Source organism: Salmo salar, chromosome 11 (assembly GCF_965601325.2).
Source record: "Salmo salar chromosome 11, fSalSal1, whole genome shotgun sequence".
In the NCBI taxonomy this organism is placed as follows: domain Eukaryota; kingdom Metazoa; phylum Chordata; class Actinopteri; order Salmoniformes; family Salmonidae; genus Salmo; species Salmo salar.
Genome location: NC_138301.1, coordinates 53,320,058 through 53,344,379, shown reverse-complemented (window position 1 = coordinate 53,344,379; position 24,322 = coordinate 53,320,058). Strand labels below are relative to the sequence as shown.

The 24,322-nt window shown below is 50.2% G+C and overlaps 1 protein-coding gene and 1 non-coding gene across 3 annotated transcripts in view; one reads left to right on the top strand and one right to left on the bottom strand.

Annotated features, from left to right (window-relative positions):
- The window catches only part of LOC106587948 (tumor protein p53-inducible protein 11), a 57,421-nt gene extending 52,583 nt beyond the window's left edge, over positions 1 to 4,838 (bottom strand). The window contains exons 1-2 of one of the 2 annotated variants that reach the window (XM_045711330.2): positions 4,715 to 4,820; positions 4,192 to 4,226 (exon numbers count right to left, since the gene is read on the bottom strand). The gene's annotated coding sequence lies outside the window, so the exon portion shown is untranslated. Of the gene's footprint in view, positions 1 to 4,191; positions 4,227 to 4,714 lie in introns of both variants that reach the window. The other variant, XM_045711329.2, reaches the window with a different exon arrangement.
- Positions 4,839 to 10,916: 6,078 nt separating this feature from the next.
- trnaa-ugc (transfer RNA alanine (anticodon UGC)) lies at positions 10,917 to 10,992 on the top strand. The gene has a single exon. It is a non-coding gene; the product is annotated as a tRNA-Ala (tRNA).
- The last annotated feature ends 13,330 nt before the right edge of the window (positions 10,993 to 24,322 follow it).

Genomic DNA, 24,322 nt, shown 5'->3' with positions numbered 1-24,322 from the left:
CTATATAGTGCACTTCTTTTGACCAGGGCCCTATTCCCTATATAGTGCACTTCTTTTGACCAGAGCCCTATTCCCTATATAGTGCACTTCTTTTGACCAGATCCCAATTCCCTATATAGTGCACTAGTTTTGACCAGGGCCCTATTCCCTATATAGTGCACTTTTTTTGACCAGGACCCAACTATGAGAACTGATATCGTATACTCGTTGATCAAATTATATTTCAATAAAATAAATGTTTGCAGGAATGCAAATCGTATCTGTTTCTAACTCCAGAAATGATGTCAGAGCAATCTGAGATGGTGGGTGAGGAACCCATCTTACTCATGAGATGGGATGACACTACTACCATCCTGTCACCATGATGTTGGAGGAGTGGGTCATTATGTACACACACACACAGTGGTTTCTTAGTTACAAGGCTCCAGATGTCTCCTTTAATATTAGTTATATTACTATCCTGCACCAGCAGCCCAACCACCTTACACACACACACACACACACACACACACACACACACACACACACACACACACACACACACACACACACACACACACACACACACACACACACACACACACACACACACACACACACACCACACACACACACACACACACACACTTCCTTTGCTGCTCCTACTCCGTTCTTTATTTTACTGTTATTATCTATCCTGATGTCTAGTCACTTTACCCTGCCTTCATGTACATATCTACCTTAAATACCTCATTATTATCTATCCTGATGCCTAGTCACTTTACCCTGCCTTCATGTACATATCTACCTCAAATACCTTATTATTATCTATCCTGATGTCTAGTCCCTTTACCCTGCCTTCATGTACATATCTACCTCAAATACCTCATTATTATCTATCCTGATGTCTAGTCCCTTTACCCTGCCTTCATGTACATATCTACCTCAAATACCTCATTATTATCTATCCTGATGTCTAGTCCCTTTACCCTGCCTTCATGTACATATCTACCTCAAATACCTCATTATTATCTATCCTGATGTCTAGTCCCTTTACCCTGCCTTCATGTACATATCTACCTGTATATAGCTGCACAGAGATCTGGTACTCCCTGTATATAGCTCCACATTGATCTGGTACATCCTGTATACAGCTCCACATTGATCTGGTACTGGTACTCCCTGTATATAGCTCCACATTGATCTGGTACTCCCTGTATATAGCTCCAGTCTTGTGTATTTTATGTATTCAGTGAGGGTGAACAGCAGAGAGAGAGAGCTATAAAGCCCTGAACAGAGAGGGTGAACAGCAGAGAGAGAGAGAGAGAGAGAGAGAGAGAGAGAGAGAGAGAGAGAGAGAGAGAGAGAGAGAGAGAGCTTTAAAGCCATGAACAGAGAGGGTGAACAGCAGAGAGAGAGAGAGAGAGCTATAAAGCCCTGAACAGAGAGGGTGAACAGCAGAGAGAGAGAGCTATAAAGCCCTGAACAGAGAGGGTGAACAACAGAGAGAGCTATAAAGCCCTGAACAGAGAGGGTGACCAGCAGAGAGAGCTATAAAGCCCTGAACAGAGAGGGTGAACAGCAGAGAGAGAGAGAGCTATAAAGCCCTGAACAGAGAGGGTGAAAAGCAGCGAGAGAGAGCTATAAAGCCCTGAACAGTGAGGGTGAACAGCAGAGAGAGAGAGCTATAAAGCCCTGAACAGTGAGGGTAAACAACAGAGAGAGAGAGCTATAAAGCCCTGAACAGAGAGGGTAAACAACAGAGAGAGAGAGCTATAAAGCCCTGAACAGAGAGGGTGAACAGCAGAGAGAGAGAGAGAGAGCTATAATGCCCTGAACAGTTAGGGTGAACAACAGAGAGAGAGCTATAAAGCCCTGAACAGAGAGGATGAACAGCAGAGAGAGATAAAAAGCCCTGTACAGTGAGGGTGAAAGGCATAGAGAGAGATAAAGCCCTGAACAATGGGGGGATAATGTAGTATGACTTCACTCCCAGTCACAGTAACAGCCAGTCTCACAAAAGGGACATTGATTTGAGATGTAACCAATGAAAGGACTCCGCTCAGCATGGTACAACAGTAGCCTACACTGTGACAATCTCAGAAGGTGCAACTGTTTGTTTGCGTCCCAAATGGAACAATATTCCCTATATAGTGCACTACTTTAGACCAGAGCCCTATTCCCTATATAGTGGTACTACTTTAGACCAGAGCCCTATTCCCTATATAGTGGTACTACTATAGACCAGAGTCCTATTCCCTATATAGTGGTACTACTATAGACCAGAGTCCTATTCCCTATATAGTGGTACTACTATAGACCAGAGCCCTATTCCCTATATAGTGGTACTACTATAGACCAGAGCCTTATTCCCTATATAGTACACTACTATAGACCAGAGCCTTATTCCCTATATAGTGGTACTACAATAGACCAGAGCCCTATTCCCTATATAGTGGTACTACTATAGACCAGAGCCCTATTCCCTATATAGTGGTACTACTATAGACCAGAGCCCTATTCCCTATATAGTGGTACTACTATAGACCAGAGCCTTATTCCCTATATAGTGGTATTACTATAGACCAGAGCCCTATTCCCTATATAGTGGTACTACTATAGACCAGAGCCCTATTCCCTATATAGTGGTACTACTATAGACCAGAGCCCTATTCCCTATATAGTACACTACTATAGACCAGAGCCTTATTCCCTATATAGTGGTACTACAATAGACCAGAGCCCTATTCCCTATATAGTGGTACTACTATAGACCAGAGCCCTATTCCCTATATAGTGCACTACTATAGACCAGAGCCCTATTCCCTATATAGTGGTACTACTTTAGACCAGAGCCTTATTCCCTATATAGTGCTGACTAAAAGGAGAGGCACGACTCACTACCTGACTAAAAGGAGAGGCAAGACTCACTACCTGACTAAAAGGAGAGGCACGACTCACTACCTGACTAAAAGGAGAGGCACGACTCACTACCTGACTAAAAGGAGAGGCACGACTCACTACCTGACTAAAAGGAGAGGCACGACTCACTACCTGACTAAAAGGAGAGGCACGACTCACTACCTGACTAAAAGGAGAGGGAAGACTCACTACCTGACTAAAAGGAGAGGCAAGACTCACTACCCGACTAAAAGGAGAGGCAAGACTCACTACCCGACTAAAAGGAGAGGCACGACTCACTACCCGACTAAAAGGAGAGGCAAGACTCACTACCCGACTAAAAGGAGAGGCACGACTCACTACCCGACTAAAAGGAGAGGCACGACTCACTACCCGACTAAAAGGAGAGGCAAGACTCACTACCCGACTAAAAGGAGAGGCAAGACTCACTACCCGACTAAAAGGAGAGGCAAGACTCACTACCCGACTAAAAGGAGAGGCAAGACTCACTACCCGACTAAAAGGAGAGGCAAGACTCACTACCCGACTAAAAGGAGAGGCAAGACTCACTACCCGACTAAAAGGAGAGGCAAGACTCACTACCCGACTAAAAGGAGAGGCAAGACTCACTACCCGACTAAAAGGAGAGGCAAGACTCACTACCTGACTAAAAGGAGAGGCAAAACTCACTACCTGACTAAAAGGAGAGGCAAGACTCACTACCTGACTAAAAGGAATCCACGGATTACGGTACATACTTTTGCGCGCGAAATCCTCTTGTCATACCTGAACAGCAGACATTTTGAACATACATGCAATAGTTCATTGGATCAGTCTAAAACGTTGCACATACACTGCTGCTATCTAGTGGCCAAAGTCTAAATTGCGCCTGGGCTGGAATAATACATTATGGCCTTTCTCTTGCATTTCAAAGATGACGGTACAAAAAAAATTGAAAAAAAATCATGTTTTTTTTCTTTGTATTATCTTTCACCAGATCTATTGTGTTATATTCTACTACATTAATTTCACATTTACACAAACTTCAAAGTCTTTCCTTTCAAATGGTATCAAGAATATGCATATCCTTGTTTCAGGTCCTGAGCTACAGGTAGTGAGATTTGGGTTATGTCATTTTAGGTGAAAATTGAAAGAAAGGTACGGATGCTTGGTTAATGTACATGATATTATGTGATGACTGTATAGTGTTAATGTATAGGCAGCTGTCCAACATCATTGGATGTGGATGAGAGGACGACGACAAGGGGGAGGAGGACGACAAGGGGGAAGAGGATCACAAGGAGGACATACCACATTAACCCGGAGCTATCTGCCTCCTGGATGTTCTAAGACAAGTGGGAAAGAGAACAATTCAGGCTGCGTAGTCTGGTGTAGTAAAGAGTAGACGCTTCTCCATAGTAAGAATTAGCCATACAATTACAGGGCAACAGAAAACAAGTGTACTGTAGCGTGTACTGTATCCTACACATGGGGGACAACAGCCAAATGCGGATGAAAAGCTAAATAACATGTTGAAATCAATGAAAACATAACAAATATATTTTCTCTGTCATATTTAGGAGGATTTGATATATATTTACAAGTTGTTCAATGCGTAAATGCAATCATTTAGCCCATGTCGCCCAGTCTGTATGAAAGTTAAGTCATGTGTGCAAAAATACAACATTGTTTACATAAATCTTCAGTCCACTGCACTCGTGTCTATAAATGAAACGTTGTAACGTTTCATAAAATAACGTACCCACAATAACACCAAGAACACCTACTCTATTTAAAAAAAGTTGTAAACGTAGTTGTTTTTCGAGCGCCTTACCTTGTTGACAATGAACTTTCCTTAGAATTGTTTAAAAATCCAAGGCAGTGTGTCTCTCACAAAACATCACGCTGACTACAGTCCCCAACAGAATCAACACATTTACCGTAAAGGTAGGACAAGAGGATTCCCCGCGCAAAGGGATGTACCGTAATCCATGGACTACACAACGCCTTCAAATAATTATTGATTGACAGGTTGAATTAATGCCATATATTTCATGAATCCATGAAGTCCATTTTAGTTTTTAATCTGAATATATACAGTTATAATACAGAAATAATAGTACAGGTATATGCAATATATAGAGCTTACTTTACACAAAAATATATTTTAACATTGCTATGATTAACATATACAATATTATAGCTCGTTTTTTCAGTTCGCTGCTGCTAGAGACAGGAAAGCGCTGTAACAAACACTCAAACTGGACACTTTTATCTCAATCTCTTCAATTCAAAGACTCCAATCATGGACACTCATAATGACAGTTGTGGCTGCTTTGTGTGATGTATTGTTGTCTCTACCTTCTTTCCCTTTGTGCTGTGGTCTGTGACCAATAATGTTTGTACCCTGTTTTGTGTTGCTACCAGGCTGTGTTGTCATGTGTTGCTGCCTTGCTATGTTGTTGTCTTAGGTCTCTCCTTATGTAGTGTTGTGTTGTCTCTCTTGTCGTGATGTGTGTTTTGTCCAATATATATAATTTTTTTTTTAAAATTGTATTTATTTATTTTATCCCAGCCCCGGTCCCGCAGGAGGCCTTTTGCCTTTTGGTAGGCCGTCATTGTAAATAAGAATTTGTTCTTAACTGACTTGCCTAGTTAAATAAAGGTTAAATAAATAAAATAGCTCGTTGGGGAAAATTGATGTTGAGTGTGAGTGAGAAAGGGTAATGAAGGGAAGGTAGAAATATATATAATAGATACCATAGATATAATATACAATATAGACCATAGATAAAATATGCGATATAGATATAGACAATATATATAATAGATACAATATAGACAATAGTGATGATATACATACAGACAATAGATATAATATACGATATAGATATAGACAATATATACAATATAGACAATAGATATAATATACGATATAGATAGACAATATATATAATAGATACAATAGCGATAATATACGAAATAGATATAGACAATAGATATAATATACGATATAGATAGACAATATATATAATAGATACAATATAGACAATAGCGATAATATACGAAATAGATATAGACAATAGATATAATATACGATATATAGACAATATATATATAATATACGATATAGATATAGACAATATATACAATATAGACAATAGATATAATATACGATATAGATATAGACAATATATACAATAGATATAGACAATAGATATCATTTACGATATAAATATAGACAACACATACAATAGATATATAGATATAATATTCGATTTACACTACCGGTCAAAAGTTTTAGAACAGCTACTCAAGGGTTTTTCTTTATTTTTACATTGTAGAATAATAGTGAAGACATCAAAACTATGAAATAACACATATGGAATCATGGTCCCAGGTTCCCAAGCTTGGTGATGAGCTTGGAGGGGACTATGGTATTGAACGCTGAGCTGTAGTCAATGAACAACATTCTCACATAGGTGTTCCTCTTATCTAGGTGGGTGAAGGGCAGTGTGGAGTTGCAACTGAGATTGTATCGTCTATGAATCTGTTGGGGCGGTATGCAAATTGGAGTGGGTCTAGGGTATCTTGGATGATGGAGTTGATGTGTGCCATAACCAGGCTTTCAAAGCACTTCCTGATTACAGATTGTGAGTGCTACAGGGCTGTAGTCATTGTGGCAGGAATGAGGGTGGTCAGCTTGAGGATGTGGGGATTACAGACTGGGACAAGGACAGGTTGAAAATGAACATGAATATGCCTGCCAGCTGTTTTCTTCGCATGCTCTGAAAACGCGCCCTAGGAGACCGTCCGGCCTCGCGGCCTCGTGAGTGTTGACCTGATTAAAGACTTAGGACACGTCGGCCTCTGAGAGTGAGATCACCCAGTCCCCCGGGTCGGCGCCGGGGAGGCCCTCATGCACGGTTCTGTGTTTTTTGTCAAAGTGTGCATAAAATTAGTCTGGTAGAGAAGCATTTTGGTAGATTACGGCTGGGTCTTCCTTTGAAATCCGTAATGGACTGTAGCCCCTGCCACATGCGTCGGGCATCAGAGCCTGTATAATAGGATTCCACCCTTGTTCCTATACTGTTCTTTTGCTTGTTTGATGGCTCTGCGGAGGACGTAGCGGGACTTCTTGTACCTGTTCGTATCTTCAGCCATAGCCTCTGGGTTGGCTGCGATAGCCCTGTGTGCAGTAGCCTTGTCCCTTTAGCTTTTTGCGCAAACCTCTGTGTTAATGCAAAGCTTTTGACTGGGGAAACAGCAAACCTTGACTTTGGGGACAACGTCGGGGATGCATATCCTAATGAAGCCAGTGATGGAGGTTAGCTCGTCAACGCTATCGGCAGAGTCACAGACCATATTCCAGTCAGCTCCAGCAAAGCAGTCCTGTAGCGTAAGCTCCGATTCAGAGGACCATTTCTCCACGGAACATGTCACGGGTACTTCCTGTTTGAGCTTTTGCTTATAGACAGGAAGCAGGAGACATGGTCATGATCTAATTTGCCCAAGGGGAGACAAGGGAGGGCCTAACAGGACTTTATCGTCCCTAGAGGCGTTGGAGACGAGGGAGGGCCTAACAGGACTTCATCGTCCCTAGAGGCGTTGGAGACGAGGGAGGGTCTAACAGGACTTCATCGCCCCTAGAGGCGTTGGAGACGAGGGAGGGTCTAACAGGACTTCATCGTCCCTAGAGGCGTTGGAGACGAGGGAGGGTCTAACAGGACTTCATCGTCCCTAGAGGCGTTGGAGACGAGGGAGGGTCTAACAGGACTTCATCGTCCCTAGAGGCGTTGGAGACGAGGGAGGGCCTAACAGGACTTTATCGTCCCTAGAGGCGTTGGAGACGAGGGAGGGCCTAACAGGACTTCATCGTCCCTAGAGGCGTTGGAGACGAGGGAGGGTCTAACAGGACTTTATCGTCCCTAGAGGCGTTGGAGACGAGGGAGGGCCTAACAGGACTTCATCGTCCCTAGAGGCGTTGGAGACGAGGGAGGGTCTAACAGGACTTTATCGTCCCTAGAGGCGTTGGAGACGAGGGAGGGCCTAACAGGACTTCATCGCCCCTAGAGGCGTTGGAGACGAGGGAGGGTCTAACAGGACTTCATCGTCCCTAGAGGCGTTGGAGACGAGGGAGGGCCTAACAGGACTTTATCGTCCCTAGAGGCGTTGGAGACGAGGGAGGGTCTAACAGGACTTTATCGTCCCTAGAGGCGTTGGAGACGAGGGAGGGTCTAACAGGACTTTATCGTCCCTAGAGGCGTTGGAGACGAGGGAGGGTCTAACAGGACTTCTTCGTCCCTAGAGGCGTTGGAGACGAGGGAGGGTCTAACAGGACTTCATCGTCCCTAGAGGCGTTGGAGACGAGGGAGGGTCTAACAGGACTTCATCGTCCCTAGAGGCGTTGGAGACGAGGGAGGGTCTAACAGGACTTTATCGTCCCTAGAGGCGTTGGAGACGAGGGAGGGTCTAACAGGACTTCATCGTCCCTAGAGGCGTTGGAGACGAGGGAGGGTCTAACAGGACTTCATCGTCCCTAGAGGCGTTGGAGACGAGGGAGGGTCTAACAGGACTTCATCGCCCCTAGAGGCGTTGGAGACGAGGGAGGGCCTAACAGGACTTTATCGTCCCTAGAGGCGTTGGAGACGAGGGAGGGTCTAACAGGACTTCATCGTCCCTAGAGGCGTTGGAGACGAGGGAGGGCCTAACAGGACTTTATCGTCCCTAGAGGCGTTGGAGACGAGGGAGGGTCTAACAGGACTTTATCGTCCCTAGAGGCGTTGGAGACGAGGGAGGGTCTAACAGGACTTCATCGTCCCTAGAGGCGTTGGAGACGAGGGAGGGTCTAACAGGACTTCATCGCCCCTAGAGGCGTTGGAGACGAGGGAGGGCCTAACAGGACTTCATCGTCCCTAGAGGCGTTGGAGACGAGGGAGGGTCTAACAGGACTTTATCGTCCCTAGAGGCGTTGGAGACGAGGGAGGGTCTAACAGTGGTCTACGATTTATTGCCCCTAGAGGCGTTGGAGACGTGTCCATGGAAGTGGTCTACGATTTATTGCCCCTAGAGGCGTTGGAGACGAGGGAGGGTCTAACAGGACTTTATCGTCCCTAGAGGCGTTGGAGACGAGGGAGGGTCTAACAGTGGTCTACGATTTATTGCCCCTAGAGGCGTTGGAGACGTGTCCATGGAAGTTGGGCATCACATGTCTGACGTAGAATTAAAATCACCAGCAACAAGGAAAACAGCCTCCAGGTGCATGGTTTCCTGCCTGCAGGCAGGCAGGCAGGCAGGCAGGCAGGCAGGCAGGCAGGCAGACAGGCAGCAAGAGGATATTGGACAGAATACAAGAGTGGGTGAAGTAAATCTATTTGCTTAATTTGCCCAGCTGCATCTTTACACTTCACAATAATTCTACACAGGTCATTTACCAGCACTCTCCCCATGGATGAGTTCTGACAAGCAAAGACTTGTGTTTGTTTTTTATTGTGTGTGTGTGTGTGTGTGTGTGTGTGTGTGTGTGTGTGTGTGTGTGTATCCTCTAGGAGATGCACTGTGATTTGAGTAGCCCCTCTTAATTGCATTTCACCGTTCGTCTGTGTCCCAAATGGCACCCTATTCCCTATATAGTAGTACTACTATAGACCAGAGCCCTAGTCTCTATATAGTGGTACTACTATAGACCAGAGCCCTAGTCCCTATATAGTGGTACTACTATAGACCAGAGTCCTATTCCCTATATAGTGGTACTACTATAGACCAGAGCCCTATTCCCTATATAGTGGTACTACTATAGACCAGAGCCCTAGTCCCTATATAGTGGTACTACTATAGACCAGAGCCCTAGTCCCTATATAGTGGTACTACTATAGACCAGAGTCCTATTCCCTATATAGTGCAATACTTTAGACCAGAAGCAGTGCACTACATATGGAATAGGGTGCCATTTGGGAAGCACCCCCATTGGGTCATCTGTAGGGGTAAATATGAGTTGCTGTTTTAAACCCATAGATGTTAAAATGTGATTTGTCACATGCGCCGAATACAACAGGTGTAGACTTCATCACTGTCATGTTCCAGGCAATGATTTTTCACTTCTCAATTATCCAGCGTTGGTGATGGAATTCCCACTGGAGCCTCTTCTTCTTCTTGTTTTTAGCTGATAGGAACCCGGTGTGGTCGTCTGCTGCAATAGCCAATCCCTGACGAGGATCGACGAGTTGTGCGTACCGAGACGTCATTCTACACATCACTCTGTGTACTACGCCGTTGTTTGTCTGTTTGTGACTCGTCTGTCAGCCTGCACCATTCCTGCCATTCTCCTTCCACCTCTCTCATCAACGAGCTGTTTTCACCCACAGGACTGCTGCTGACTGGATGCTTTTGGTTTGTTGCTCACCATTCTGGGTAAAACCCTGGAAACTGTCGTGCGTGAAAAGCCCAGGAAGGTGGATGTTTCTGAGACACTGGATCCGTCACGCCTGGCACCGACGATCGTACCACACTCAGAGTCGCTTAGGTCAAAGTCGCTTAGGGGAGGGGGGGGTGTACCTAATAAACTGGTCGGTGAGTGTACTGGAGGTAGGGGTTAAAGGGACTAGCCAATCAGGATAGATAATAAACAGAGTAGCTGCAGCGTGAATAGTGTGACAGAGTGTGTGTGTGTGTGTGTGTGTGTGTGTGTGTGTGGCGTCAACATACATGTGTGTGTGTTTTATGTAAATGAGCGTATGTAGTGGATGTGTGTGTGTGTGTGTGTTGGAGTGTCAGTGTAGTATGTGTGAGTGTCAGTGTAGTGTGTGTGAGTGTCAGTGTAGTATGTGTGAGTGTGTGCATAGAGCCGGTGGAAGACCAGCCTGGGGGGGCGGCCCCTCAGGAAGTCCAGAATCCAGTTGCAGAGGGAGGTGTTCAGTCCCCAGGGTCCTTAGAGGGAGGTGTTCAGTCCCCAGGGTCCTTAGAGGGAGGTGTTCAGTCCCAGGGTCCTTAGAGGGAGGTGTTCAGTCCCAGGGTCCTTAGAGGGAGGTGTTCCTCGTGGTCCCGTGTGGCTCAGTTGGTAGAGCATGGTGTTTGCAACGCCAGGGTTGTGGGTTCGATTCCCACGGGGGACCAGTACGGGAAAAAAAATGCATTCACTACTGTAAGTCGCTCTGGATTAGAGTGTCTGCTAAATGAGTAAAATGTAAAAATGTGTTCAGTCCCCAGGGTCCTTAGCTTAGTGATGAGCTTGCAGGGTACTAAGGTGTTGAACGCTGAGCTGTAGTCAATGAACAGCATTCTCACGTAGGTGTTCCTTTTGTGGCAGGTTGGGAAATGGCAATGTAGAGTTGGGGCTGTGGGCAGTCATGACATTTTGTCAGCCGGTTATTGTCATGCCCCTCTCACAGTAAATAATTTACCATTCATTAAAATAAACACGTTTAGCATCTCCAGGCCTCCATGCATACAAGCCACTGATTCACCCCTATGGAACATCTACATTTAAAAAAGTATAATAAATCAATGTAATACACACCATCACAATAAATCCATGATTTATTTTAGTCAGGTCTGAAGGAACATTATGATATGAAGAGAATGTATTTCAGAAGAACAGAATATGAGTTGGCCTTCTGTATGTTACCTGGCTATACTCCATGCCATAGGCTGTAGGCTGACAAGATATGCTTATAAGTCCTGTGCCATTATTTTACTGTACTTCCACCGGCACAGGAGTAGTTCTCTGTGTAGTTGAGTGTCAGAAGATGGGATGACCAGGGAGTAGTTCTCTGTGTAGTTGAGTGTCAGAAGATGGGACGACCAGGGAGTAGTTCTCTGTGTCGTTGAGTGTCAGAAGATGGGACGACCAGGGAGTAGTTCTCTGTGTCGTTGAGTGTCAGAAGATGGGACGACCAGGGAGTAGTTCTCTGTGTCGTTGAGTGTCAGAAGATGGGACGACCAGGGAGTAGTTCTCTGTGTCGTTGAGTGTCAGAAGATGGGACGACCAGGGAGTAGTTCTCTGTGTCGTTGAGTGTCAGAAGATGGGACGACCAGGGAGTAGTTCTCTGTGTCGTTGAGTGTCAGAAGATGGGACGACCAGGGAGTAGTTCTCTGTGTCGTTGAGTGTCAGAAGATGGGACGACCAGGGAGTAGTTCTCTGTGTCGTTGAGTGTCAGAAGATGGGATGACCAGGGAGTAGTTCTCTGTGTCGTTGAGTGTCAGAAGATGGGATGACCAGGGAGTAGTTCTCTGTGAAGTTGAGTGTCAGAAGATGGGATGACCAGGGAGTAGTTCTCTGTGTAGTTGAGTGTCAGAAGATGGGATGACCAGGGAGTAGTTCTCTGTGAAGTTGAGTGTCAGAAGATGGGATGACCAGGGAGTAGTTCTCTGTGTAGTTGAGTGTCAGAAGATGGGATGACCAGGGAGTAGTTCTCTGTGTAGTTGAGTGTCAGAAGATGGGATGACCAGGGAGTAGTTCTCTGTGTAGTTGAGTGTCAAATCAAATCAAATCAAATTTATTTATATAGCCCTCCGTACATCAGCTGATATCTCAAAGTGCTGTACAGAAACCCAGCCTAAAACCCCAAACAGCAAGCAAAGCATGTGAAAGAAGCACGGTGGCTAGGAAAAACTCCCTAGGAAAAACTCCCTAGAAAGGCCAAAAACCTAGGAAGAAACCTAGAGAGGAACCAGGCTATGAGGGGTGGCCAGTCCTCTTCTGGCTGTGCAGGGTGGATATTATAACAGAACATGGTCAAGATGTTAAAATGTTCATAAATGACCAGCATGGTCAAATAATAATAATCATAGTAGTTGTCGAGGGTGCAACAAGCACGTCCGGTGAACAGGTCAGGGTTCCATAGCCGCAGGCAGAACAGTTGAAACTAGAGCAGCAGCACGGCCAGGTGGACTGGGGACAGCAAGGAGTCATCATACCAGGTAGTCCTGAGGCATGGTCCTAGGGCTCAGGTCCTCCGAGAGAAAGACAGAAAGAGAGAAAGAGAGAATTAGAGAGAGCATATTTAAATTCACACAGGACACCGGATAAGACAAGAGAAATACTCCAGATGTAACAGACTGACCCTAGCCCCCCGACACATAAACTACTGCAGCATAAATACTGGAGGCTGAGACAGGAGGGATCAGAAGACACTGTGGCCCCATCCGATGATACCCCCGGACAGGGCCAAACAGGCAGGATATAACCCCACCCACTTTGCCAAAGCACAGCCCCCACACCACTAGAGGGATGTCTCCAACCACCAACTTACCGTCCTAAGACAAGGCCGAGTATAGCCCACAACGATCTCCGCTATGGCACAACCCAAGGGGGGGCGCCAACCCAGACAGGAAGACCACGTCAGTGACTCAACCCACTCAAGTGACGCACCCCTCCCATGGACGGCATGGAAGAACACCAGTAAGCCAGTGACTCAGCCCCTGTAAAAGGGTTAGAGGCAGAGAATCCCAGTGGAAAGAGGGGAACCGGCAAGGCAGAGACAGCAAGGGCGGTTCGTTGCTCCAGCCTTTCCGTTCACCTTCACACTCCTGGGCCAGACTATACTTAATCATAGGACCTACTGAAGAGATAAGTCTTCAGTAAAGACTTAAAGGTTGAGACTGAGTCTGCGTCTCTCACATTGGTAGGCAGACCATTCCATAAAAATGGAGCTCTATAGGAGAAAGCCCTACCTCCAGCCGTTTGCTTAGAAATTCTAGGGACAATTAGGAGGCCTGCGTCTTGTGACCGTAGCGTACGTGTAGGTATGTACGGCAGGACCAAATCGGAAAGATAGGTAGGAGCAAGCCCATGTAATGCTTTGTAGGTTAGCAGTAAAACCTTGAAATCAGCCCTTGCCTTAACAGGAAGCCAGTGTAGGGAGGCTAGCACTGGAGTAATATGATCACATTTTTTGGTTCTAGTCAGGATTCTAGCAGCCGTATTTAGCACTAACTGAAGTTTGTTTAGTGCTTTATCTGGGTAGCCAGAAAGTAGAGCATTGCAGTAGTCCAGCCTAGAAGTAACAAAAGCATGGATAAATTATTCTGCGTCATTTTTGGACAGAAAGTTTCTGATTTTTGCAATGTTACGTAGATGGAAAAAAGCTGTCCTTGAAACAGTCTTGATATGTTCTTCAAAAGAGAGATCAGGGTCCAGAGTAACGCCGAGGTCCTTCACAGTTTTATTTGAGACGACTGTACAACCATCCAGATTAATTGTCAGATTCAAGAGAAGATCTCTTTGTTTCTTGGGACCTAGAACAAGCATCTCTGTTTTGTCCGAGTTTAAAAGTAGAAAGTTTGCAGCCATCCACTTCTTTATGTCTGCAACACAGGCTTCTAGCGAGGGCAATTTTGGGGCTTCACCATGTTTCATTGAAATGTACAGCTGTGTGTCGTCCGCATAGCAGTGAAATTTAACATTATGTTTTCGAATGTCAGAAGATGGGATGACCAGGGAGTAGTTCTCTGAGTATATCCTTGTCTGGACGGATGGTTCTGATATCCTGGTCTGGACGGATGGTTCTGATATCCTGGTCTGGACGGATGGTTCTGATATCCTTGTCTGGACGGATGGTTCTGATATCCTTGTCTGGACGGATGGTTCTGATATCCTTGTCTGGACGGATGGTTCTGATATCCTGGTCTGGACGGATGGTTCTGATATCCTGGTCTCTGGATGAATGGTTCTGATATCCTGGTCTGGACGGATGGTTCTGATATCCTTGTCTGGACGAATGGTTCTGATATCCTTGTCTGGACGGATGGTTCTGATATCCTGGTCTGGACGAATGGTTCTGATATCCTTGTCTGGACGGATGGTTCTGATATCCTGGTCTGGACGGATGGTTCTGATATCCTGGTCTGGACGGATGGTTGTGATCTGAACAGCCAGTAGAATGCTGAGCTTTATGACCCAAGCCATTCTACTCAGAGATGTCTGTCTGCTGGTAACATACACGTCTGTCTCTCTGCTTCTGTTTAAGTTATAACACATACAAGCCAGTGGATCTTATATGAATGCTTCCTGTGACCTTTCCACCTTGAAAATGTAGTTTACCATCTCTATTCATCTGTTCTCCTCTGAGATGATGACAAATTGATGCTTTTTTTTTTTTACTTTGATGATTCTGTATCTACTGCTGGGTAAAGGCCATTTATTTGATTTAGTGTTCCTCTGTGTTAATCTGTTTTATTACATTTTACAAAGAAACATCTGCCGACGGTTTCCCCCAACCATTATTTTTACAGGTTACTCTACAGGGAGGGAGGGAGGGAGGGAGGGAGGGAGGGATGGTTAAGAGACAGGGAGGGAGGGAGGGTTAAGAGACAGGGAGGGAGGGAGGGTTAAGAGACAGGGAGGGAGGGAGGGTTAAGAGACAGGGAGGGAGGGAGGGTTAAGAGACCGGGAGGTTTAAGAGACAGAGAAGGAGGGAATGTTAAGAGACAGGGAGGGTTAAGAGACAGGGAGGGAGGGAGGGTTAAGAGACAGGGAGGGAGGGAGGGTTAAGAGACAGGGAGGGTTAAGAGACAGGGAGGGAGGGAGGGTTAAGAGACAGGGAGGGAGGGAGGGTTAAGAGACAGGGAGGGAGGGAGGGAGGGTTAAGAGACGGAGGGAGGGAGGGTTAAGAGACAGGGAGGGAGGGAGGGAGGGAGGGTTAAGAGACGGAGGGAGGGAGGGTTAAGAGACAGGAAGGGAGGGAGGGTTAAGAGACAGGGAGGGAGGGAAGGTTAAGTGACAGGGAGGGAGGGAGGGTTAAGAGACAGGGAGGGAGGGAGGGTTAAGAGACAGGAAGGGAGGGAGGGTTAAGAGACAGGGAGGGAGGGAAGGTTAAGTGACAGGGAGGGAGGGAAGGTTAAGAGACAGGGAGGGAGGGAGGGTTAAGAGACAGGGAGGGAGGGAAGGTTAAGAGACAGGGAGGGAGGGAAGGTTAAGAGACATGGAGGGAGGGAAGAGTAAGAGACAGGGAGGGAGCGAGGGAGGGTTAAGAGACAGGGAACGAGGGAAGGTTAAGAGACAGGGAGGGAGGGAGGGTTAAGAGACAGGGAGGGAGGGAGGGAGGGTTAAGAGACAGGGAGGGAGGGAAGGTTAAGAGACAGGGAGGGAGGGAAGGTTAAGAGACAGGGAGGGAGGGAAGGTTAAGAGACAGGGAGGGAGCGAGGGAGGGTTAAGAGACAGGGAGGGATGGAAGGTTAAGAGACAGGGAGGGAGGGAAGGTTAAGAGACAGGGAGGGAGGGAGGGTTAAGAGACAGGGAGGGAGGGAGGGAGACAGGGAGGCAGGGAAGGTTAAGAGACAGGGAGGGAGGGAATATTAAGAGACAGGGAGGGAGGGATGGTTAAGAGACAGGGAGGTTTAAGAGACAGAGAAGGAGGGAATGTTAAGAGACAGGGAGGGTTAAGAGACAGGGAGGGAGGGAGGGTTAAGAGACAGGGAGGGAGGGAAGGTTAAGAGACAGGGAGGGTGGGAAGGTTAAGAGACAGGGAGGGAGGGAAGGTTAAGAGACAGGGAGGGAGGGAAGGTTAAGAGACAGGGAGGGAGGGAGGGAGGGAGGGAGGGAGGGTTAAGAGACAGGGAGGGAGGGAAGGTTAAGAGACAGGGAGGGAGGGAGGGTTAAGAGACAGGGAGGGAGGGAGGGAGGGTTAAGAGACAGGGAGGGAGGGAAGGTTAAGAGACAGGGAGGGAGGGAAGGTTAAGAGACATGGAGGGAGGGAAGAGTAAGAGACAGGGAGGGAGCGAGGGAGGGTTAAGAGACAGGGAGGGAGGGAAGGTTAAGAGACAGGGAGGGAGGGAGGGTTAAGAGACAGGGAGGGAGGGAGGGTTAAGAGACAGGGAGGGAGGGAAGGTTAAGAGACAGGGAGGGAGGGAAGGTTAAGAGACAGGGAGGGAGGGAAGGTTAAGAGACAGGGAGGGAGCGAGGGAGGGTTAAGAGACAGGGAGGGAGGGAAGGTTAAGAGACAGGGAGGGAGGGAAGGTTAAGAGACAGGGAGGGAGGGAGGGTTAAGAGACAGGGAGGGAGGGAGGGAGACAGGGAGGCAGGGAAGGTTAAGAGACAGGGAGGGAGGGAAGATTAAGAGACAGGGAGGGAGGGATGGTTAAGAGACAGGGAGGTTTAAGAGACAGAGAAGGAGGGAATGTTAAGAGACAGGGAGGGTTAAGAGACAGGGAGGGAGGGAGGGTTAAGAGACAGGGAGGGAGGGAAGGTTAAGAGACAGGGAGGGTGGGAAGGTTAAGAGACAGGGAGGGAGGGAAGGTTAAGAGACAGGGAGGGAGGGAAGGTTAAGAGACAGGGAGGGAGGGAGGGAGGGAGGGAGGGTTAAGAGACAGGGAGGGAAGGAAGGTTAAGAGACAGGGAGGGAGGGAGGGTTAAGAGACAGGGAGGGAGGGAGGGAGGGTTAAGAGACAGGGAGGGAGGGAAGGTTAAGAGACAGGGAGGGAGGGAGGGAGGGAGGGTTAAGAGACAGGGAGGGAGGGAGGGTTAAGAGACAGGGAGGGAGGGTTAAGAGACAGGGAGGGAGGGAGGGTTAAGAGACAGGGAGGGTTAAGAGACAGGGAGGGAGGGAGGGTTAAGAGACAGGGAGGGAGGGAGGGTTAAGAGACAGGGAGGGAGGGAAGGTTAAGTGACAGGGAGGGAGGGAAGGTTAAGAGACAGGGAGGGAGGGAGGGTTAAGAGACAGGGAGGGAGGGAAGGTTAAGAGACAGGGAGGGAGGGAAGGTTAAGAGACATGGAGGGAGGGAAGAGTAAGAGACAGGGAGGGAGCGAGGGAGGGTTAAGAGACAGGGAGGGAGGGAAGGTTAAGAGACAGGGAGGGAGGGAGGGTTAAGAGACAGGGAGGGAGGGAGGGAGGGTTAAGAGACAGGGAGGGAGGGAAGGTTAAGAGACAGGGAGGGAGGGAAGGTTAAGAGACAGGGAGGGAGGGAAGGTTAAGAGACAGGGAGGGAGCGAGGGAGGGTTAAGAGACAGGGAGGGAGGGAAGGTTAAGAGACAGGGAGGGAGGGAAGGTTAAGAGACAGGGAGGGAGGGAGGGTTAAGAGACAGGGAGGGAGGGAGGGAGACAGGGAGGCAGGGAAGGTTAAGAGACAGGGAGGGAGGGAAGATTAAGAGACAGGGAGGGAGGGATGGTTAAGAGACAGGGAGGTTTAAGAGACAGAGAAGGAGGGAATGTTAAGAGACAGGGAGGGTTAAGAGACAGGGAGGGAGGGAGGGTTAAGAGACAGGGAGGGAGGGAAGGTTAAGAGACAGGGAGGGTGGGAAGGTTAAGAGACAGGGAGGGAGGGAAGGTTAAGAGACAGGGAGGGAGGGAAGGTTAAGAGACAGGGAGGGAGGGAGGGAGGGAGGGAGGGTTAAGAGACAGGGAGGGAGGGAAGGTTAAGAGACAGGGAGGGAGGGAGGGTTAAGAGACAGGGAGGGAGGGAGGGAGGGTTAAGAGACAGGGAGGGAGGGAAGGTTAAGAGACAGGGAGGGAGGGAAGGTTAAGAGACATGGAGGGAGGGAAGAGTAAGAGACAGGGAGGGAGCGAGGGAGGGTTAAGAGACAGGGAGGGAGGGAAGGTTAAGAGACAGGGAGGGAGGGAGGGTTAAGAGACAGGGAGGGAGGGAGGGAGGGTTAAGAGACAGGGAGGGAGGGAAGGTTAAGAGACAGGGAGGGAGGGAAGGTTAAGAGACAGGGAGGGAGGGAAGGTTAAGAGACAGGGAGGGAGCGAGGGAGGGTTAAGAGACAGGGAGGGAGGGAAGGTTAAGAGACAGGGAGGGAGGGAAGGTTAAGAGACAGGGAGGGAGGGAGGGTTAAGAGACAGGGAGGGAGGGAGGGAGACAGGGAGGCAGGGAAGGTTAAGAGACAGGGAGGGAGGGAAGATTAAGAGACAGGGAGGGAGGGATGGTTAAGAGACAGGGAGGTTTAAGAGACAGAGAAGGAGGGAATGTTAAGAGACAGGGAGGATTAAGAGACAGGGAGGGAGGGAGGGTTAAGAGACAGGGAGGGAGGGAAGGTTAAGAGACAGGGAGGGTGGGAAGGTTAAGAGACAGGGAGGGAGGGAAGGTTAAGAGACAGGGAGGGAGGGAAGGTTAAGAGACAGGGAGGGAGGGAGGGAGGGAGGGAGGGTTAAGAGACAGGGAGGGAGGGAAGGTTAAGAGACAGGGAGGGAGGGAGGGTTAAGAGACAGGGAGGGAGGGAGGGAGGGTTAAGAGACAGGGAGGGAGGGAAGATTAAGAGACAGGGAGGGAGGGAGGGAGGGTTAAGAGACAGGGAGGGAGGGAGGGTTAAGAGACAGGGAGGGAGGGTTAAGAGAAAGGGAGGGAGGGAGGGTTAAGAGACAGGGAGGGTTAAGAGACAGGGAGGGAGGGAGGGTTAAGAGACAGGGAGGGAGGGAGGGTTAAGAGACAGGGAGGGAGGGAGGGAGGGTTAAGAGACGGAGGGAGGGAGGGTTAAGAGACAGGAAGGGAGGGAGGGTTAAGAGACAGGGAGGGAGGGAAGGTTAAGTGACAGGGAGGGAGGGTTAAGAGACAGGGAGGGAGGGAGGGTTAAGAGACAGGAAGGGAGGGAGGGTTAAGAGACAGGGAGGGAGGGAGGGTTAAGAGACAGGGAGGGAGGGAGGGAGGGTTAAGAGACGGAGGGAGGGAGGGTTAAGAGACAGGAAGGGAGGGAGGGTTAAGAGACAGGGAGGGAGGGAAGGTTAAGTGACAGGGAGGGAGGGAGGGTTAAGAGACAGGGAGGGAGCGAGGGTTAAGAGACAGGAAGGGAGGGAAGGTTAAGAGACAGGGAGGGAGGGAGGGTTAAGAGACAGGGAGGGTGGGAGGGAGGGTTAAGAGACAGGGAGGGAGGGAAGGTTAAGAGACAGGGAGGGAGGGAAGGTTAAGAGACAGGGAGGGAGCGAGGGAGGGTTAAGAGACAGGGAGGGAGGGAAGGTTAAGAGACAGGGAGGGAGGGAGGGTTAAGAGACAGGGAGGGAGGGAGGGAGGGTTAAGAGACAGGGAGGGAGGGAAGGTTAAGAGACAGGGAGGGAGGGAAGGTTAAGAGACAGGGAGGGAGGGAGGGTTAAGAGACAGGGAGGGAGGGAAGGTTAAGAGACAGGGAGGGAGGGAGGAAGGGAGGGAAGGTTAAGAGACAGGGAGGGAGGGAGGGAGACAGGGAGGCAGGGAAGGTTAAGAGACAGGGAGGGAGGGAAGATTAAGAGACAGGGAGGGAGGGAAGGTTAAGAGACAGGGAGGGAGGGATGGTTAAGAGACAGGGAGGTTTAAGAGACAGAGAAGGAGGGAATGTTAAGAGACAGGGAGGGTTAAGAGACAGGGAGGGAGGGAGGGTTAAGAGACAGGGAGGGAGGGAGGGTTAAGAGACAGGGAGGGTTAAGAGACAGGGAGGGAGGGAGGGTTAAGAGACAGGGAGGGAGGGAGGGTTAAGAGACAGGGAGGGAGGGAAGGTTAAGAGACAGGGAGGGAGGGAAGGTTAAGAGACAGGGAGGGAGGGAAGGTTAAGAGACAGGGAGGGAGGGAGGGAGGGTTAAGAGACAGGGAGGGAGGGAGGGAGGGAGGGTTAAGAGACAGGGAGGGAGGGAGGGAGGGTTAAGAGACAGGGAGGGAGGGAAGGTTAAGAGACAGGGAGGGAGGGAAGGTTAAGAGACATGGAGGGAGGGAAGGTTAAGAGACAGGGAGGGAGCGAGGGAGGGTTAAGAGACAGGGAGGGAGGGAAGGTTAAGAGACTGGGAGGGAGGGAGGGTTAAGAGACAGGGAGGGAGGGAGGGTTAAGAGACAGGGAGGGAGGGAAGGTTAAGAGACAGGGAGGGAGGGAAGGTTAAGAGACAGGGAGGGAGGGAAGGTTAAGAGACAGGGAGGTTTAAGAGACAGAGAAGGAGGGAATGTTAAGAGACAGGGAGGGTTAAGAGACAGGGAGGGAGGGAGGGTTAAGAGACAGGGAGGGAGGGAGGGTTAAGAGACAGGGAGGGTTAAGAGACAGGGAGGGAGGGAGGGTTAAGAGACAGGGAGGGAGGGAGGGTTAAGAGACAGGGAGGGAGGGAGGGAGGGAGGGTTAAGAGACAGGGAGGGAGGGAAGGTTAAGAGACAGGGAGGGAGGGAAGGTTAAGAGACAGGGAGGGAGGGAAGGTTAAGAGACAGGGAGGGAGGGAGGGAGGGAGGGTTAAGAGACAGGGAGGGAGGGAGGGAGGGTTAAGAGACAGGGAGGGAGGGAGGGAGGGTTAAGAGACAGGGAGGGAGGGAAGGTTAAGAGACAGGGAGGGAGGGAAGGTTAAGAGACATGGAGGGAGGGAAGGTTAAGAGACAGGGAGGGAGCGAGGGAGGGTTAAGAGACAGGGAGGGAGGGAAGGTTAAGAGACAGGGAGGGAGGGAGGGTTAAGAGACAGGGAGGGAGGGAGGGTTAAGAGACAGGGAGGGAGGGAAGGTTAAGAGACAGGGAGGGAGGGAAGGTTAAGAGACAGGGAGGGAGGGAAGGTTAAGAGACAGGGAGGGAGCGAGGGAGGGTTAAGAGACAGGGAGGGAGGGAAGGTTAAGAGACAGGGATGGAGGGAGGGTTAAGAGACAGGGAGGGAGGGAAGGTTAAGAGACAGGGAGGTTTAAGAGACAGAGAAGGAGGGAATGTTAAGAGACAGGGAGGATTAAGAGACAGGGAGGGAGGGAGGGAGACAGGGAGGCAGGGAAGGTTAAGAGACAGGGAGGGAGGGAAGATTAAGAGACAGGGAGGGAGGGAAGGTTAAGAGACAGGGAGGGAGGGATGGTTAAGAGACAGGGAGGTTTAAGAGACAGAGAAGGAGGGAATGTTAAGAGACAGGGAGGATTAAGAGACAGGGAGGGAGGGAGGGTTAAGAGACAGGGAGGGAGGGAGGGTTAAGAGACAGGGAGGGAGGGAGGGAGGGTTAAGAGACATGGAGGAAGGGAAGGTTAAGAGACAGGGAGGGAGGGAAGGTTAAGAGACAGGGAGGGAGGGAGGGAGGGAGGGAGGGACGGAGGGAGGGAGGGAGGGAGGGAGGGAGGGAGGGTTAAGAGACAGGGAGGGAGAGAGGGAGGGAGAGAGACAGGGAGGGAGGGAGGGTTAAGAGACAGGGAGGGAGAGAGGGAGGGAGAGAGACAGGGAGGGAGGGAGGGTTAAGAGACAGGGAGGGAGGGAGGGAGGGAGGGTTAAGAGACAGGGATGGAGGGAAGGTTATGAGACAGGGAGGGAGGGAGGGTTAAGAGACAGGGAGGGAGGGAGGGTTAAGAGACATGGAGGGTTAAGGGAGGGAGGGAGGGAGGGTTAAGAGACAGGGAGGGAGGGAGGGTTAAGAGACAGGGAGGGAGGGAGGGTTAAGAGACAGGGAGGGAGGGAAGGAGGGTTAAGAGACAGGGAGGGTTAAGAGACAGGGAGGGAGGGAGGGAGGGAGGGAGGGAGGGAGGGAGGGAGGGAAGGTTAAGAGACAGGGAGGGAGAGAGGGAGGTAGGGAGACAGGGAGGGAGGGAGGGTTAAGAGACAGGGAGGGAGGGAGGGAGGTAGGGAGACAGGGAGGGAGGGAGGGTTAAGAGACAGGGAGGGAGGGAGGGAGGGAGGGTTAAGAGACAGGGAGGGAGGGAGGGAGGGAGGGAGGGAGGGAGGGAGGGAGGGAAGGTTAAGAGACAGGGAGGGAGGGAGGGAGGGTTAAGAGACAGGGATGGAGGGAAGGTTAAGAGACAGGGAGGGAGGGAGGGTTAAGAGACAGGGAGGGAGGGAGGGAGGGAGGGAGGGTTAAGAGACATGGAGGGTTAAGGGAGGGAGGGAGGGAGGGTTAAGAGACAGGGAGGGAGGGAGGGTTAAGAGACAGGGAGGGAGGGAGGGAGGGAGGGTTAAGAGACAGGGATGGAGGGAAGGTTATGAGACAGGGAGGGAGGGAGGGTTAAGAGACAGGGAGGGAGGGAGGGTTAAGAGACATGGAGGGTTAAGGGAGGGAGGGAGGGAGGGTTAAGAGACAGGGAGGGAGGGAGGGTTAAGAGACAGGGAGGGAGGGAGGGTTAAGAGACAGGGAGGGAGGGAAGGAGGGTTAAGAGACAGGGAGGGTTAAGAGACAGGGAGGGAGGGAGGGAGGGAGGGAGGGAGGGAGGGAGGGAGGGAGGGAAGGTTAAGAGACAGGGAGGGAGAGAGGGAGGTAGGGAGACAGGGAGGGAGGGAGGGTTAAGAGACAGGGAGGGAGGGAGGGAGGGAGGTAGGGAGACAGGGAGGGAGGGAGGGTTAAGAGACAGGGAGGGAGGGAGGGAGGGAGGGTTAAGAGACAGGGAGGGAGGGAGGGAGGGAGGGAGGGAGGGAGGGAGGGAGGGAGGGAGGGAGGGAGGGAGGGAGGGAAGGTTAAGAGACAGGGAGGGAGGGAGGGAGGGTTAAGAGACAGGGATGGAGGGAAGGTTAAGAGACAGGGAGGGAGGGAGGGTTAAGAGACAGGGAGGGAGGGAGGGAGGGAGGGAGGGAGGGTTAAGAGACATGGAGGGTTAAGGGAGGGAGGGAGGGAGGGTTAAGAGACAGGGAGGGAGGGAGGGTTAAGAGACAGGGAGGGAGGGAAGTTTAAGAAACAGGGAGGGAGGGAGGGAGGGTTAAGAGACAGGGAGGGAGGGAGGGTTAAGAGACAGGGAGGGAGGGTTAAGAGACAGGGAGGGAGGGAGGGTTAAGAGACAGGGAGGGTTAAGAGACAGGGAGGGAGGGAGGGTTAAGAGACAGGGAGGGAGGGAGGGTTAAGAGACAGGGAGGGAGGGAGGGAGGGAGGGAGGGTTAAGAGACGGAGGGAGGGAGGGTTAAGAGACAGGAAGGGAGGGAGGGTTAAGAGACAGGGAGGGAGGGAAGGTTAAGTGACAGGGAGGGAGGGTTAAGAGACAGGGAGGGAGGGAGGGTTAAGAGACAGGAAGGGAGGGAGGGTTAAGAGACAGGGAGGGAGGGAGGGTTAAGAGACAGGGAGGGAGGGAGGGAGGGTTAAGAGACGGAGGGAGGGAGGGTTAAGAGACAGGAAGGGAGGGAGGGTTAAGAGACAGGGAGGGAGGGAAGGTTAAGTGACAGGGAGGGAGGGAGGGTTAAGAGACAGGGAGGGAGGGAGGGTTAAGAGACAGGAAGGGAGGGAAGGTTAAGAGACAGGGAGGGAGGGAGGGTTAAGAGACAGGGAGGGTGGGAGGGAGGGTTAAGAGACAGGGAGGGAGGGAAGGTTAAGAGACAGGGAGGGAGGGAAGGTTAAGAGACAGGGAGGGAGCGAGGGAGGGTTAAGAGACAGGGAGGGAGGGAAGGTTAAGAGACAGGGAGGGAGGGAGGGTTAAGAGACAGGGAGGGAGGGAGGGAGGGTTAAGAGACAGGGAGGGAGGGAAGGTTAAGAGACAGGGAGGGAGGGAAGGTTAAGAGACAGGGAGGGAGGGAGGGTTAAGAGACAGGGAGGGAGGGAAGGTTAAGAGACAGGGAGGGAGGGAGGAAGGGAGGGAAGGTTAAGAGACAGGGAGGGAGGGAGGGAGACAGGGAGGCAGGGAAGGTTAAGAGACA